Source organism: Mustela putorius, unplaced genomic scaffold, assembly GCF_011764305.1.
Source record: "Mustela putorius furo isolate JIRA1106 unplaced genomic scaffold, ASM1176430v1.1 tig00000281_pilon_pilon_pilon, whole genome shotgun sequence".
Lineage (NCBI taxonomy): Eukaryota > Metazoa > Chordata > Mammalia > Carnivora > Mustelidae > Mustela > Mustela putorius.
The window spans coordinates 7,259,166-7,276,041 of NW_025421343.1; positions in this window are offsets into that span (position 1 = coordinate 7,259,166).

Sequence of the window (16,876 nt, forward strand, 5' to 3'; positions counted from 1 at the left end):
ATAAATGAATACTACATAAATAAATAAACCCAAACAGAATATTTAAGAACGGTGTGATGATTTCAAAAAGTGTAACATCTATGTAATTGGAATACCTGAAGGAGAAAGAGAGTAGAGCAGACAAAATAGTCAAGCTAATATTGGTTCAGAACTTTATTAATAGTTATGGACACCAAGTTATAAATCCAGAAATCTCAGAGAATACAAAACAGGATAGAATCTATACCCAGGTATATCATATAACTAAACTGGAGAAAACCAAAGTCAAATGAAAAAAATTTTAAAAGAAACTGGAGCTTGGGGGAGATACTACTATATTGCAAGTACTCTCTTATGTCTATAATTGTCTTTCTAAATTATGGTTTTGAATGGGTACATAAAGTTTCATCATTGCTATATGCTTCAGTAAATATAACCATTTCAAGGTTATAAGACCCATTTTTATAATGTACAGTGTTTAAGAAAATTTCTTACATGTGTAATGTTTTAAATATTTCTGATTTCTTTTACAAATATAAATACCCTAAGAATTAGAATGGCTAAAATCTGCTGATTTTACATCATTGAAAAATGATGAGTGACTGCTCTTTAAACAGACTACAATTACATTCTAATTAACTGTATATAAAGTTTTTTCTCCACACCAAAGTGAACTCTAATGGTTTGTGTTTTTTTGTTTTTTGGGAGTTTTTTTGTTTTGTTTTTTTTGGCAATCTTAGTAAATCTAGGAGATGTAACATAGTGGTTACTAATATTATTCCTAATAGGAATTGAAGTTTAATAAGTGCTAGTCTTTGTTCTATGCCTTTACCTGTATTAACTCATTTAATTCTCATATGGTTATGAGGTAGGTACTATTAATATCGTCACTTGTGGATGAAGCGATAGTCACAAAATATGATAAATAACTTGTTCCTCACAACAAGGAACCATCAAAGTTGATATTTGAACCTGACCATAATGGATATTATATTTTCAAATATTTTATGTATTTATTTGAGAGAGAGAGAAAGAGCAAGCAGGTAGACACAGAGGGACAAGCAGACTCTGCCCTGAGAATGAATTCTGATGTAGGGCTCCATCTTATGACCCCAAGATCATGACCTAAATTGAAATCGAGTTGGACACCTAATAATCTGAGCCATCAAGGGTCCCCTAGAATGAGTATTATTAACACTAATGTGTAACTACTTTCTTGAGATTAAATATACTGTTTTATGTGGTCATTTCATGCTTCTTTTCCATTTTATTTTATTTCTTTTCAGTGTTCCAGCATTCATTGCTTATGTACCATACCCAGTGCTCCATGTAATACATGCCCTCCATTATATCCACCACCAGGCTCACCCAAATCCCCACCCCCGCCCCCTACAAAACACTCACTTCAGGCTTTTAACCCTTTCTTGCATCTTCACAGAATTTAAATTTAAAATTAAAATTATTTTCATACGGTATGAATGAATAAATATGATAATTGTTATTTTAATTTTAATATGCTAATTGTTATTTTAATTTTTTAATTTTGAGCTATTTATGGCATTTTATGGCAAAAAAATTGATTTTTAATACAGAAATCTACCTGTCATTTCCTTGATTTTCTGCCTTTAATATTATTATGCTTTGGAAAGGTGATCTTTCTCCTCTATTAAATAAATATTGGCCTGTATTTTCTAATTTCTTCAAGTCAGTTTTAATTTCTTATTTCTTATTTCTTACTCAGTGTATGTGTGTTTGTATATTTTTAATAATTTTCTTTTTTCCCCATTTTTTATCCCCTCCACATAAAACACAGTTGCTAGATAATTGGACTCATGACTTTATTTATTCCCACAAAAGAATATGTGATTTAAATTTTCATTTTTTTCATGTAATAAAGTTTTCTTTATGCTTGAGTCTCAGTCTGTTTGTTCTTTTTTTCCCTGCAAGTATACTATTTCCTTCATTATTAAAACTTTATGTTATCTGCTTATATGCTTCCTTTCTCTATTCCAATTATAATCATCTACAGAAATGGGTTTTCTTTACTTTGCATGAAGTAAGTCTAGTCAGTGATTCCCAGAAGTGATTGTTCACACTAACCCCCACCCCAGTGAATCAGCCAATTAGCTAACTGGCATTTTAATTCCAATTGTGTTGCATAGAATTAATATATATAGAATTAATAGAGAGACAGATAGGATATTTATAATAGGCAACTTTCATAATTCAGTCATTTCAGGTTAGTCAACTTTCATAATTTTATATAACTCATTCTTATGTGCATTAATGATTTCATACTATTTTACTAATGTGGTGTAGAATTTTAAAAAGTCCAACTGCTTGTCAGTTTAGTTGTTCTAGAATTTCTGTTGATTTCTGAAATTAAAAAAGAATGAACAATTTGGTGGGTGTTATTGTTAAATTAAATATTCTGATTATCTTCTTTATCTCTGTTTATATATTAGCACACAAAAATAATTTTCCACCTTTTAATGTTAGCTTACTGTACATTTTCTTAAAATTTCAATTTAAAAATTAAATTGTTTTAATTTAAAATCTTAATGTTGCTTAAAATATCTAGTTAATAATAAATGGACGAAATAATACTGGGTATACTTATACCTGATTCTACTGGAACAGGCTTTATATTTCACAGATTTGGAATAAGATATTTTTTAACTAGACATGTCATCCTCATCTCCAAGTTTAGTAGGCATTTCTTCACTTCATTTTGGAAGTCTTTTCTGAATATTACTAAATGTATTGTTAATATATCCTGAGATAATGTGCTACTTTATTGTTGAATTGTGTCTTTTTAGCAGGCATTTATTATCTAGCCTTGGATCTCCCTATAAGTAGGATTTTTCTTTCCTGACTTTTATTCCTTCATCCTGAGCTTATCCAGGTCATAGAAAACCACCATTGCTAATGATTTGAGAGCATGTATCTGGTCCTATCTGTTACTGTACTTTTGAGCTCCAAATGTCCTAAATGTCATCTGTGCATTCATTCAACACATATTTTTTGAGAGTTTACTATGTGCTAAGGCAGTCAGCAAACTTTTTCTATAAATGAATGGATAGCAAATATTTTAGGTTTCATGGGTCATATAAATTTTTCCTGCCCTGTTCTCTCCTTTTCCTCCTCCTCTTCTTCCTCCTGTTTCTCCTTCCCCTTCTTCTGTTTTTAACTTTGCAACAGTTTGAAAAAAATAAATAAAGCATTCTTAGCTTTATTTATATAGGACCATATATAGGGTGTCTGTCAACTTCTGTTATTATCAGGCTTACAGTGGTGAGTGATGAGTGATGCTGATAATGACCAGGCATTTACAGAACTCTCAATAATTACATTTGACTGAAAAAACCTCCAAAAGAACAGGCCACTGTGATACTATCTGCAAGCTGGGAGATTCAGGGAAGACCATTTAGCAGCACTGGACTGAGACCAAAAGGTTTGTGTAACCTGTGAATTACTCTCTTGTCCTATTGGTCTTAAATTTTCAGTCTCTCGGAAACCTTAAATCCCAGGAAGGAAAGGCCAACAGAAATCTTCATCTCTACTGTATCATCAGGTTCTAGTTTCATGCTATCAAGGGTTATGTAATTATTTGCTGGATAGATGAAGATCAGAGACTAAATAGAATGAAGGTGGAAGAGGTATTTTGCAAGTTCTCTTCACATTTCTTGAATATAAGGTGGCTTATATTCAAACAGCTTGCATTTTCCTGAGCCTGTGTGGGAAGTTAGATCACTATGATCTTGTTGGCATGGCTCTATTTCATTAGGTGAAGTAGAAATATACTTGAAAGTGAAGACTAGGTAGTGATTTATCAATCAACCATCACTTTTCATTAACTGGAAAGTTCTTCCAGATTCTGACAAGAGGCTGTCATTCTCACTTCCATGGATTATTTCAGATTTTATCCATTTCTATGCCTTCTTAAGCATTTTGGAGGGAGGTATGAAAAATCCCATCAGAGTCTGCTAGGTAAATCAGAAACAGAGTCACAGATTTCAGAGGGAAAAACGTTCTTTATCCCAGCCTTAAATTTATATATCTCAGTTCTTCAGCGAATGATAAAGTGAAAAAAGTGGTGCTTCTAAGATCATGAGTGGGTTTTACCTGAGTTTGGCAAATCCGGGAAAAATACTTTTAATTCAGATGCCTCTGCCTTGGGGTCTCTAAGGGCCACTAAGATTTCTCTTTTGGTTTCATGGATATCCAGGGGTGTGTGTGTGGGGGGGTGGGTATCGTTTTCTTTCATTTTGTTTTATTGTAGGCATATCTTATTTTTAGGTAGAGTTTAAATCTTAGAGGATTTCTTCCTTACTCTCCCATGTCCCACCCTTGATGCTCTACCTCAAGAAGACATCTTCATTTTCACTGCCATGACCCTAGGCTGACCTGTCATCTCTGGTCACGAACACCACTTTATAGGTTTCCCAACTCCATCTACCTTCTTGTACCATCCTTTTCTTCTAATGTTGCCTCTTGAATTATAATTTAAAAATACACATGTGATGATGTCATAAACCTTTTAAAAACACTTCAGCAACTTTTGTTAGCTCCGAAGACTTATTTCAGTATGGATTGTACAAAAATAGGTGTTTGAGCTACCTGCTGCCCCCAGACTAGCTGCATTACCAACCAGAAATCTCTTCGCTTCCCATGTCAGTCAGCCTGGCCTTGTTGCCATTCCACCAATCATATTGTTCCTTTTCACCTACAGGCCTTCACAAATCTTGAAAGCTGTACTTTCACAATCCTTCCCAGCACTGAGTATTAATCCTCGTTTTCATGCCTAGTCCGATGGAATGTCCTTTTCTTCACAATGCTATGGTATTGGTTAGATTTCTCCATTTACCAGCTCTTTAAGCTCCCTGTTATTGGCATACATAATATTTGTCAGAAATATACAAAGAGCTAGAACTAGAGTTAAATGTAGATGAAAGAAGGGAAAAATGTGCTGGTAATAATACAATAATCATATTTAGTACATTGAAATATTAAAATTATTACTTTAGGGAATTAGAATGAAGGGATTGGTATGACTATGCATGTGCATTTTCTTTATGATACATATGCTTTTATATTTTTCACATACTTTAATGTAGTTTTTGCAATTATCATGTATTGCTTTTAGAATTAAGGAATAAAGACTGTCTTTTTTTCTTTCTCATCTATCAGAAGGTGTATTTAAAGTGGTCAGGGAAGGTTATTTTAATTCTAGGGCACGTAAAATTTTAACACCATGTGTTATACTAAGTTGTCACTCTTTATATACTTGGTGAATATACTAATAAAGAAGGAAACAATGAAAAATGATTTAATAGATAAATGAATACAACACCTTTGTCACAAACCTACTGTGACTTATTTAAAGTTTATTTTTCTTTTACTTCAGTTTTGTAGGTCTGCAGCTTTATTTTTCCAGATTAAAAAAAAAAAAAAGCATAAAATTTTTGATAAATTAACCTACAGCATTTCCTAAAGCTGTTTTTGCCTCAAGCAGCATTCTTTAAACAGTGTATTCTACAGACCAAGTCTTAAAAAGTAGAAAATAGGGTGATGGTAGAATATCTGGAAAAATGTTTCAGGTATAAGAATAAGCTTTACAACTCAGTTAACACCACTGGACATTATCTTAGTCTACTAAAATGCAAAACCCAGTGTGAAGAACCTAGTGTTGGATTCTTATATTCAAGAAGCATGACCAAGAAATCATCTTCTACCAGAGGATTCAAAATTTCAAGCAGCATTTCTGAGTCTGAAAAAATCTTCCAGTAGAGCTTTTCTTCCCTATAATTCCTTATTTATATTTAAGGAAAGGTGTCAAATTGTATTACCTAACGAGTTCTTTAAAAATGAAGCATCTCTCTAAGGAAGTAGTGGTACTGGGGACTTCAATAATCTATCTGAAGCACATACAGCAACATCTGGATTATTTGCAAACTGTAAGCTTTAGACCCAAAATAGCTTTTATGTTGCTATGTAATCACTACTGTGCATTTCCTTACATCTCTAGGGGTTGCATCGAGAAATAAGTGCCAACCTTTTTAAGGAAATGCTTAGATTTAACACATCATGGAGGATTAATTAATTTCTGTACAACCAGCTGATTTTCTACTGTTGCTGCCACTGTCACCTTTACTACTCAGTATTGATACAGATATGATATCATGAACAAAAGAGTGTGCAAAATTGCAGATTTTTAAAAAGGAATGCATTTGGGTGGGAGTGGTAAAGATAAAGTACATGATATTCTTTTTACCTCAGTCATAAGAAGTCAAATATTTAGATAGAGTAAAATGGTCAAGGCTTCCTTTTCTTGTAAAGAAACCCAAATGTTAATCTCTGTAATTGCACTAGTAGAAAGTACAATCCTGATACTATGCAAAATGAAACCTTTGGAACAAAATCATATTTACTGTGAATGTATTATGCAGAGCAATGTTAAGGAAGAGAGTTTGAAAGAATGAGAACAGTTCAATTTAGGAATTTTTTTCTTGGTGTGTTTGCCAAAGCTTTAAACTCTCTGCTAATGGGCTAACCTGAAAATAAATATGAAATGGCCAATAAAATTAAAAGTAGAAAGCCCAAGGGAGAGTCAAGATGGCAAAGGAGTAGCAGACTGAGATGACATCAGGTCGCAGGAGTTCAGCTAGATGGTTATCAAACCATTCCAAACACCTCCAAACCCAATAGGAGATCAAAGAGAAGAAGAGCAACAATTCTAGAAACAGAAAATTGACCACTTTCTGCAAGGTAGGAGGTGTGGAGAAGTGACTCTGGAGCAATGGGAAGATAGACGGTGGGGTGGGGGTAGTCAGCTGCCAGCAAGTAGTGGAGCAATGGACCACAAAATCCAAAATTTTAGAAGTCTGCTCCACTGAGGTACATCACTCCAGAGGCTAAGTGGGGGTGGAACCTTCATGTGGACAGTGTGGTCTCATAGGGTCACAGAAGGATTGGCAGTGTCTGGGTGTAGCAGAGCTCACAGGTATCAGAGTGGGGAATCCAACTACAGAGATGGAGCCAAGGAGTGAGCTCTCAGCTTGGGGGTATTTAAACTGTGATCTGTGGCACAGTTGGACCACTGCTCTTTGAGCAGGGACCTCACAAGTGGTAGATCTGGGGACACCAACCTTCCTCCACCAAAAGAACAGCATGGCAAGAATCTGCTGAGTTTGGAGACTCCATATGGGACTGTGTGCCAGAGACAGAAATGCTCAGTCACAGGCCAGGTGAGCTCAGAGTAAAGCCGGAGACCAGGGAAACCAGAGTGATTGAGTGCTTTTCTCCAAGGGTGCACTGAGGAGTGGGGCCCTGAGCTCTCAGCTCCTGGGCAGGAGATTGGGAGGCCACCATTTTCATTCCCATCCTCTAGAGCTCTGTGGAAAGTGTTCAGGGAAAAAAAGCTCCCCAGAGCGAACCCGAGCAGTTTATTTAGCCTGGTCCCAGGCAAGGGTGGGGCAATCCCGCCTCAGGCAAAGACATTTGAGAATCACTACAACAGGCCCCTCCTCCAGAAGATCAGCAAGAACATCCAGCCAAGACCAACCTCACTGATCAAGAAGAATAGCAGAATCCAGAGGAGGGGAAAGCAAAGCATGGAATTCATGGCTTTCTCCCCATGATTATTTAGTCTTACAAAGTTAATTAAATTTTTTTAAATTAATTTTTTCTTATTCTAATTGTTTTGACTTTTCCTCTTTCCTCTTTTAATGTTTTTTAAGTAGTTTGTCTTAATAATAGCATTCTAAAAAAATTTTTTTAAACCTTCATTGTTATAGTCAGATTTAACCTTCATTGTATCTAACTTTATTTTTTGTATAGATCTATGGTTTTTTCTTTTAACAAATTTTGGGATGTAATTTCTTCTAATAAGGTATATAATAAATATACCCTAAATCTAGCACAGGGCTTTGTTCTAGTCTCCAGCCTGAGCAAATTCTCTTCAATTTCTTTTTCTTTCTCTTTCAACCAACTTATCTTATCAATACCTTTTTCAGAATTTTTTTTTAAATTTCATCTTTACAATCATATTGCATCCTTTCATCATGTTTACCTTATTTTTGTATATATATAAGTTTTTCTTTCTTTAAAAGTTTTGGGAGGTAGTTTCTTCTAAGATACCAAAATACACTCAAATTCAAGTGGGTGGCTCTGTTCTGTTCACCAGTCTAATATATATATATATATATATATATATGTATATATAGATATGTATACTTATACATATGTATAAGTACATATGTATGATACTTATACATACATATGTATGTATACATATATAATTATCTGTATATACATATTACATAATGTATATACATAATATATACATTTATATATGTATATATTTTTAAGATTTCATTTTAATTTCTTTTTACCCTCTTCCTTCTCCTCCTGATTTAGGGTGTCTTCTGATTTGGTTAGAGTACATTTTTCTAGGGTATTTGCCACCCTTTTAGTATTTTATTCTCTCATTCATATATTCTTATCTGGATAAGATGACAAGGCAGAAAAACTTACCACAAAAACAAAAACAAAACAAAACAAAACAAAACAAAAAAACAAGAGACAGTACCAAAGGCTAGGGACCTAATCAGTAAGGACACTGGTAATATGTCAGATCTAGAGTTCAGAATGATGATTCTCAAGGTGCTAACTGGGCTTGAAAAAGGCATGGAGGATATTAGAGAAACCCTGTCTGAAGAAATAAAAGCCCTTTAGGGAGAAATAAAAGAACTAAAATCTAACCAAGCTGAAATCAAAAAAAGCTATTAATAAGGTGCAATAAAAAATGGAGGCTCTTACTACTAGGATAAGTGAGGCAGAAGAGAGAATTAGTGATATAGAATACCAAATTACGGAGAATAAAAACCTCATAAAATGAGGCAACAACTACTTGACCATGAGGGGAGAATTCAGGAGACAAGTGATACCATATATTGAAACAATATTAAAATAATTGGGATTCCACAGGAAGAAAAAAGAGAGAGGGGCAGAAGGTATATTGAAGTGAGTTACAGTAGACAATTTTCTTACTAGGGCAAAGGGAACAAACAACAAAATCCAGGAGGCACAGAGAACCCCCCTCAAAATCAATAAAAGTAAGTCCACATGCCATCATCTAATAGTAAACCTTACAAGTCTTAGTGACAAAGAGAAAATCCTGAAAGCAGCTCAGGGCTAGAAGTCTATAGCATACAATGGCAAAAATATTAGATTGGCAGCAGACTTATCCACAGAAACCTGGCAGGCCAAAAAGAACTGGCATGATGTATTCAGAGCACTAAATGAGAAAAACATGCAGCCAAGAGTACTATAACTAGCTAGGCTATCATTGAAAATAGAAAGAGAGATTAAAAAGCTTCCAGGGCAAGCAAAAACTAAAAGAATTTACGAACACCAAATGAGCCCTAAAGGAAATATTGAAAGACCAATATGAAAGGGGGCCTCTAAGCAAAGAGAGAACCTAAAAGTAGTAGACCAGAAAGGAAAGGAGACAATACACAGTAACAGTCACCTTATAGGCAATACAATAGCACTAAATTCATATATTTCAATAGTTACCTTGAATGTCAATGGGCTAAATGCCCCCATACAAAGCACACACGGTATCAGAATGGAAAACAAAACAAAACAAAAACAAAACCCATCAATATGTTATCTACAAGAAATTCATTTTAGACTCAAAGAAAACTCCAGATTTAAAGTGGGGGGGGGCAATTTACCATGCTAATGGATATCAAAAGAAAGCTGGGCTGGCAATACTTATATCAGATAAATTAGATTTTAAGTCAAAAACTATAAGGCGAGACGAGGAAGGACACTAGATCATACATAAAGGGTTTCTCCAATAAGAAGAACTAATAATTTTAAATATCTATGACCCTAACATGGGAGCAGCCAATTATATATAAATCAATTAATAAAAAATCAAAGAAACATGTCGATGATAATACAATAGATAATACAATAATAGTAGGGGACTTTAACAGCCCCTTACTGAAATGAACAGATCATCCAAGCAAAAGATCATCAAGTAAATAAAGGTCTTAAATGACACACTAGACCGTATGGACATTACAGATATATTCAGAACATTCCATCCCAAAGCAACAGAATACATATTCTTCTCTAGTACACATGGAACCTTCTCCAGAGTAGATCACATCCTGGGTCATAAATCAGATCTCAACCAGTGTCAAAAGTTTGGGATCATTCCCTGCATATTTTCAGACCACAATGCTCTGAAGCTTGAACTCAATCACAAGAGGAAAGTTGGAAAGAACCAAAATACATGAAGGCTAAAGAGCATCATACTAAAGAATGAATGGGTCAACCAGGAAATTAAAGAAGAATTGAAAAAATTAGGGAAACATATGATAATGAAAGCATGATGGTTCAAAATCTGTGGGACGTAACAAAGGCAGTCCTGAGAGGAAAGTAGAGAGCGATACAAGCCTTTCTGAAGAAACATGAATGTCTCAAGTACCAACCTAACCCTACACCTAAAGGAGCTGCAGAAAGAACAGCAAATAAAGCCTAAACCTGACAGGAGAAGAGAAATCATAAAGATCAGAGCAGAATCAATGAAATAAAACCAGAAAAACAGTAGAACAAATCAATGAAACTAGGAGCTGGTTCTTTGAAAGAATTAATAAGATTGATAAACCCCTAGCCAGGCTTATCAAAAAGTAAAGAGAAAGGACCCAAAAAAAATAAAATCATGAATGAAAGAGAAAAGATCATAACCAAAACTGAACAAATACAATCACATGAACATATTATGAACAACTATATGCCAGGAAATTTGACAATCTGGAAGAAATGGATGCATTCCTAGAGACATATAAACTACCATAACTGAACCAGGAAGAAATAGAAAACCTGAAAAGACCCATAACCTCTAAGGAGATTGAAGTGATCAGCAAAAATATCCCAGTAAACAAGAGCCGAGGGCCAAATGGCTTCCCAGGGAATTCTACCAAACATTTAAAGAAGAATTAATACCTATTCTTCTGAAGCTGTTCAAAAAAAAAAAACAAAAAACAAATGGAAGAAAAACTTCCAAACTCATTTTATGAGGCCAGTATTACCTTGATCCAAAAACCAGACAAAGACCCCACCAAAAAGGAGAATTACAGATCAATATCCTTGATGAACACAGATGTGAAAATTCTCACCAAAATATTAGTCAGTAGGATCCAACAGTACATTAAAAGGATTATTTACACAACCAAGTGGGATCTATTCCTGGGCTGCGAGGTTGGTTCAACATCTGCAAATCAACCAATGTGATACAACACATTAATAAAAGAAAGAACAATAACCTTATGATACTCTCAATAGATGCTGAAAAAGCATTTGACAAAGTACAGCATGCTTTCATGATCAACTCTTCAAAGTGTAGGGATAGAGGGTACATACCTCAATACCATCAAAGCCGTTTATGAAAAACCCACAGTGAAAATCATTCTCAATGGGGAAAAACAGAGCTTTTTCCCTAAGGTCAGGAACAAGCAGGCATGTCCACTATCACCACTAGCCTTAGCAATCAGACATTAAAAAATAATTAAAGGCATCCAAGTCAGCAAATAAGAAGTCAAACTATCACTCTTTGCAGGTGATATGATACTTTGTGTGGAAAACCCAAAAGACTCCACTCCAATACTGCTACAACTCATACAGAATTCAGTAAAGTGTCAGGATATAAAATCAATGCACAGAAATCAGTTGCATTTCTATACAGCAACAAAAAGAAGAAAGAGAAATTAAGGAGTCATTCCCATTTACAGTTGCACCCAAAATGATAAGATACCTAGGAATAAACCTAACCAAAGAGGCAAAGAATCTGTACTCAGAAAACTATAAAGCACTCATGAAAGAAATAGAGGAAGACACAAAGAAATAGAAAAACATTCCATGCTCATGGATTGGAAGAACAAATATTGTGAAAATGTTTATACTACCTAAAGCAATCTACATGCTTAATGTAATCCCTATCAAAATCCCAACCTTTTTTTTTTTTGTCAAAGAAATGGAACAAATAATCCTAAAATTTATATGGAACCAGAAAGGACCTTGAATATCCAGAAGAAGTTGAAAAAGAAAGCCAAAGTGGGTGGCATCACAATTCCAGATTTCAAGCTCTATTACAAAGCTGTCATCATCAAGACTATGGTACTGGCACAAAAACAGAAACATACATCAATGGAACAGAAGAGAAAGCTCAGAAATGGACCCTCTACTCTATGGTCAACTAATCTTAAAAAAGCAGGAAAGAATGTCCAATGGAAAGAAGACAGTCTCTTCAAAAAATTGGACAGCCACATGCAGAAAAATGAAACTAGACCATTTTCTTACACCATACACAAAAATAGACTCAAAATGGATGAAGGACCTCAATGTGAGACAGTAATCCATCAAAATCCTTGAGGAAAACAGAGGCAGCACCCTCGTTTTCCCTCAGTACATTAACTTCTTTCTAGAAATAATGCCAAAGGCAAGGGGAGCAAGAGCAAAAATGAACTATTGGGGCTTCATCAAGATCAAAATCTTTTGTACAGCAAAGGAAACAGTCAACAAAACCAAAAGACAACTGACAGACTGGGAGAAGATATTTGCAAATGACATAACAGATGAAGGACTAGTATCCCAAATCATGAAGAACTTGTGAAACTCAACACCCAATGAACAAATAATCCAATCAAGAAATGGGCCGAGGACCTGGACAGACATTTCTGCAAAGAAGACATCCAGATGGCCACAGACACATGAAAAAGTGCTCCACATCCCTCGCCATCAGGGAAATACAAATCAAAACCACAACAAGATACCACCTCACAACAGTTAGAATGGCTAAAATTAATAAGTCAGGAAGGGACAGAAGTTGGCCAGGATGCAGAGAAAGGGGAATCCTCCTACACTGTTGGTGGGAATCCAATCTGGTGCAGCCATGCTGGAAAACACCACGGAGGTTCCTCAAAAAGTTGAAAATGGAGCTACCCTATGACCCAGCAATTGCACTACTGGGTATATACCCTAAAGATACAAATGAAGTGATCCGAAGGGGCACGTGCACCCAAATGTTAATAGCAGCAATATCCACAATAGCCAAACTATGGAAAGAACCTAGATGTCCATCAATAGATGAATGGGTAAAGAAGATGTTGTGTGTGTGTGTGTGTATATATATATATATATATATATATATATATATGTATAATGGAATACTATGCACACACACACAATGGAAGACTATGCACACACACACAATGGAAGACTATGCAGCCATGAAAATAAAGAAAATCTTACATTTGCAATGACATGAATGGAACTAGAGGGTATCATGCTCAATGAAGTAAGTCAATCAGAGAAAGACAGTTATCATATGATCTCCATGATATGAGCGATTTGAAAGACAAAGAGGGGGTTTGGGGGATAGGAAAGAGAAAAATGAAACAAGATGGGATCAGGAGAGAGACAAACCATAAGAGACACTTAATCTCACAAAAAAAAATGAGGATTGCTGGTGGAGGGGGCTATGGAGGGGGTGGTTGTGTTATGGACATTGACAATGCTATGTGCTATGGTGAGTGCTGGGAAGTGTGTAAGCCTGATGATTCACAGACCTGTACCCCAGGACAAATAATACATTTTATGTTAATTAAAAAAAAATAGCAAGCCCCAATGTCCATTGACTGATGAATAGATAAATAAGCTATCACTCACACACACACACACTGATGAATATTCCTCAGCCATGAAAAAGAATGAAATCTTGCCATTTGCAATGATGTGATTAGAGCTTGAGATTATTATGCTAAATGAAATAAGTGGGTCAAAGACAAAGACCAAGACCATATACTTTCTCTCAAATGTGGAATTTAAAACACAAAACAAACAAATAAATGGGGGAGGGGGGAATAGAGACAGAGGCAAACCAAGAACCAGACTCTTATCTATAGAGAACAGACTGTTGGCTTCCAGAGGGGAGATGGGTGGAGGAATGCATTAAACAGGTAGTGAGGATTAAGGAGAACACCAGTTATGAAGAGCACTCTGTGTTGTATAGCAGTGTGGAGTCACTATATTGTACACCTGAAACTAATATACTATACGTTAACTAACTGGAATTTAAGTAGAAACATAAAAAAAAAAAAAAAAACATGTTTTATTTCTGTTGGAATTTAGATGTATAATCTTTGAATTTGGGAGAACTGCAGACTTTCAGACTATTTGATGAAAAAGATGAAAGCTTTCTGCACAAAGTCATACAAATACAAGTAAACATAAAGTTGCATGTGTGAATTTATGTTACATCTCTTTACCTTTTCCTGCCCCTCCCTTCCACAACACCACCTACCCCCATCCTTCCACCTGGGCCAAGGACTTTGTTGGACCCTCCCTTAGAGTATGAGCCCCATCAATGCATCCAGATAATAAGTGCCACAGGCATAGAAATCATAATTATGCAGAAAATAAATTAAAACTTGAAGAATTAATATATGAACAACAAGATTAGATTAAGAATAGCACAAGTGCCAATATCCTGATAACAACATCTGTATGTACTAACTAAAAATGATTTTTAATCACTATATTCATATTCTTCATTTATAAAATTAAAATCCTATAAATATGTATAATTTCATTCCTGATTTATAATTTAAAATTTAGCCAACTTGCTACTTTTTCTTTTTTTTTTTTTTAAGTACAGTGAAATTGGCTTTCCTTCTTTGTATGTATTTATAGGATTAGCAACACCAGACTATGAATTCCTTTGGTCCAGGAATAAAGTCTCATTCATTTTTCACATTCAGCACCTTGTAAATGATTTACCCTGCTCAAGAAGTGAAATACATATTCATCCAGAGAAGGAACAGAGGATAGAAAGAGAGAAAAAAGGAAGAAAGTTAAGAGGTGAGATTTTAGGTAGGAACTTACAAGAAAGAATGAAGGAAGAAGAAATGAAACAGCTGAACCAATTACCAATTTATTTATTAATGCTTCCAAAGATTTCCCTTACTCGGAATTCCTTCTGTGAAAAGAAAACCTTTTTGTTAGCATGAATATTTAAAAAGTTCACAGAGAAAACAAGAACTTGTAGAAAAGAGAACATCCTCACATTCACTCAGGCTCCTTTTCAGGCTATAAATTAGGGATGATACTCTTGGCACTGGAATATCAAAATGAAAATGCCCAAGTTTGTACTTCCCCGTCTCTTTCTTCTGTCTGATTCTTTCAAAATTTCAATATTCAAACCCTTCACCACAATATTCTAAAATCATCTCTCTCTACTTCGCAGTCCATTAACTTTACTCCCTTTCCTTCACAGTTGATCTTTATTTATCATTTAAATGGACTTTCTTACTCATATTATCTGTGATTGAGCCATAAAAAAGGTAAAGCATTTGCACTGTAAAAGAAAATCTATTAAATCAAAGGGATTTATTTCTAAGGATGAGATGAAATATCTCCATGCAGTATCTATGTGTTTTTGCTCCCATAAGTCTTTTTCCCACAAGTCCAATATTCCTAAAAATAATATAGTTTAACCTAACAGCCCAACTATTTTTCTGTTTTGGGAATCTCGCTTCATTTGTTTGGGTCTCCAGTCAAAGGAAAGAGGGACAGTTCAAGAAGTCCAAAAGAAAATCATTACATTTTAGGAGGGCTGAGAAGGATTAAGCTCTCTCATGACAATTTCTGGACTCTGACTGTCTTATATAACAGAATATCTTGCACGACATGTTGCCAGTTGAAAAGACTGTTGTTTGCATCCTGGTCTGGTCTAAAAGAAAAGCTAAGGCTTATGTGCCAGAAAGATCCACGTTTGAACTCTAGAACTACTTAATCCAGACTTGGTAGGATTCCACACTTCCTCAACTCTTGAAGTTTTTTGACAAGGTATAACCACAGAATGCTTATATTTTAAATCATCAAAGGAAAACCACAAGTATCATCCACACAGCCAAACATTAAAGTGAAAGAAAATTTAAAAATAAAAAAGTGTATTACTACAAAGCATAAATAAGATAAAAGAGGTAAGCGAAGCATAACAATTGTAACAATAAATGTCAAAGCTTTACATGACATTGTAAATCAAACAAGTCTGTCAGACCCAGCAGAAAAAGCAAAGGTTATAATATGCAGCATAAAAATGATAATCTAAAGCCAAATGAATCAGAACAGGAAAGCAAAATGTACAAAATTATATTACAAAAATCAATGCAAAATAAGTGGGAGTTATAATATTAATACCAAACCAAAAAGTTGCAAAGCAAGAAGAAAATCAAAATATTACCCATATCGGCATTTGGGTTAAAGAATGGAGCTCTTCTAACAAAAATATGCATCATGAATATCTGTAGCAATATTATGGATACATATATCACCAAGTATCTATGTGCATAATTTCTAGCTGTTATGACTCACACTAATTTATTTACCTACTCTATGTTTGACATCTTAGAGATCTCTACACTTAGCAATGCATATGTGAATTAAGCCATCCCATTGTATACTATAAATATATATAATATTATTTGTAAATCATATCCTCAATAAAGTTGAAAATTGAAAGGAAAATAAATAAGAACTGCTATAAATAGGTAGGCCTTTTGTAATGAGGTGGTGTGGTGTGGGAGAGGAAGCATTCTACAATACCAGGATTAGCTCTCAGTCTTTAACTGAGCCTATGTCTCTGATCAGTGAACTTCATAAGAGTTTTTCCATCAAGGCTTCCTCCCTAAACCCCCCAGCCTGTAGTAGAACAGCATTTCTAGAGTGTACTGAAGTTATATATTTCCTTTCTCCCAGGTCAGTTAGGATCTGACAATAACGAGGCAGGTTAGTCTCTGGTTAGCTAGTTTCCTCTGAGGGC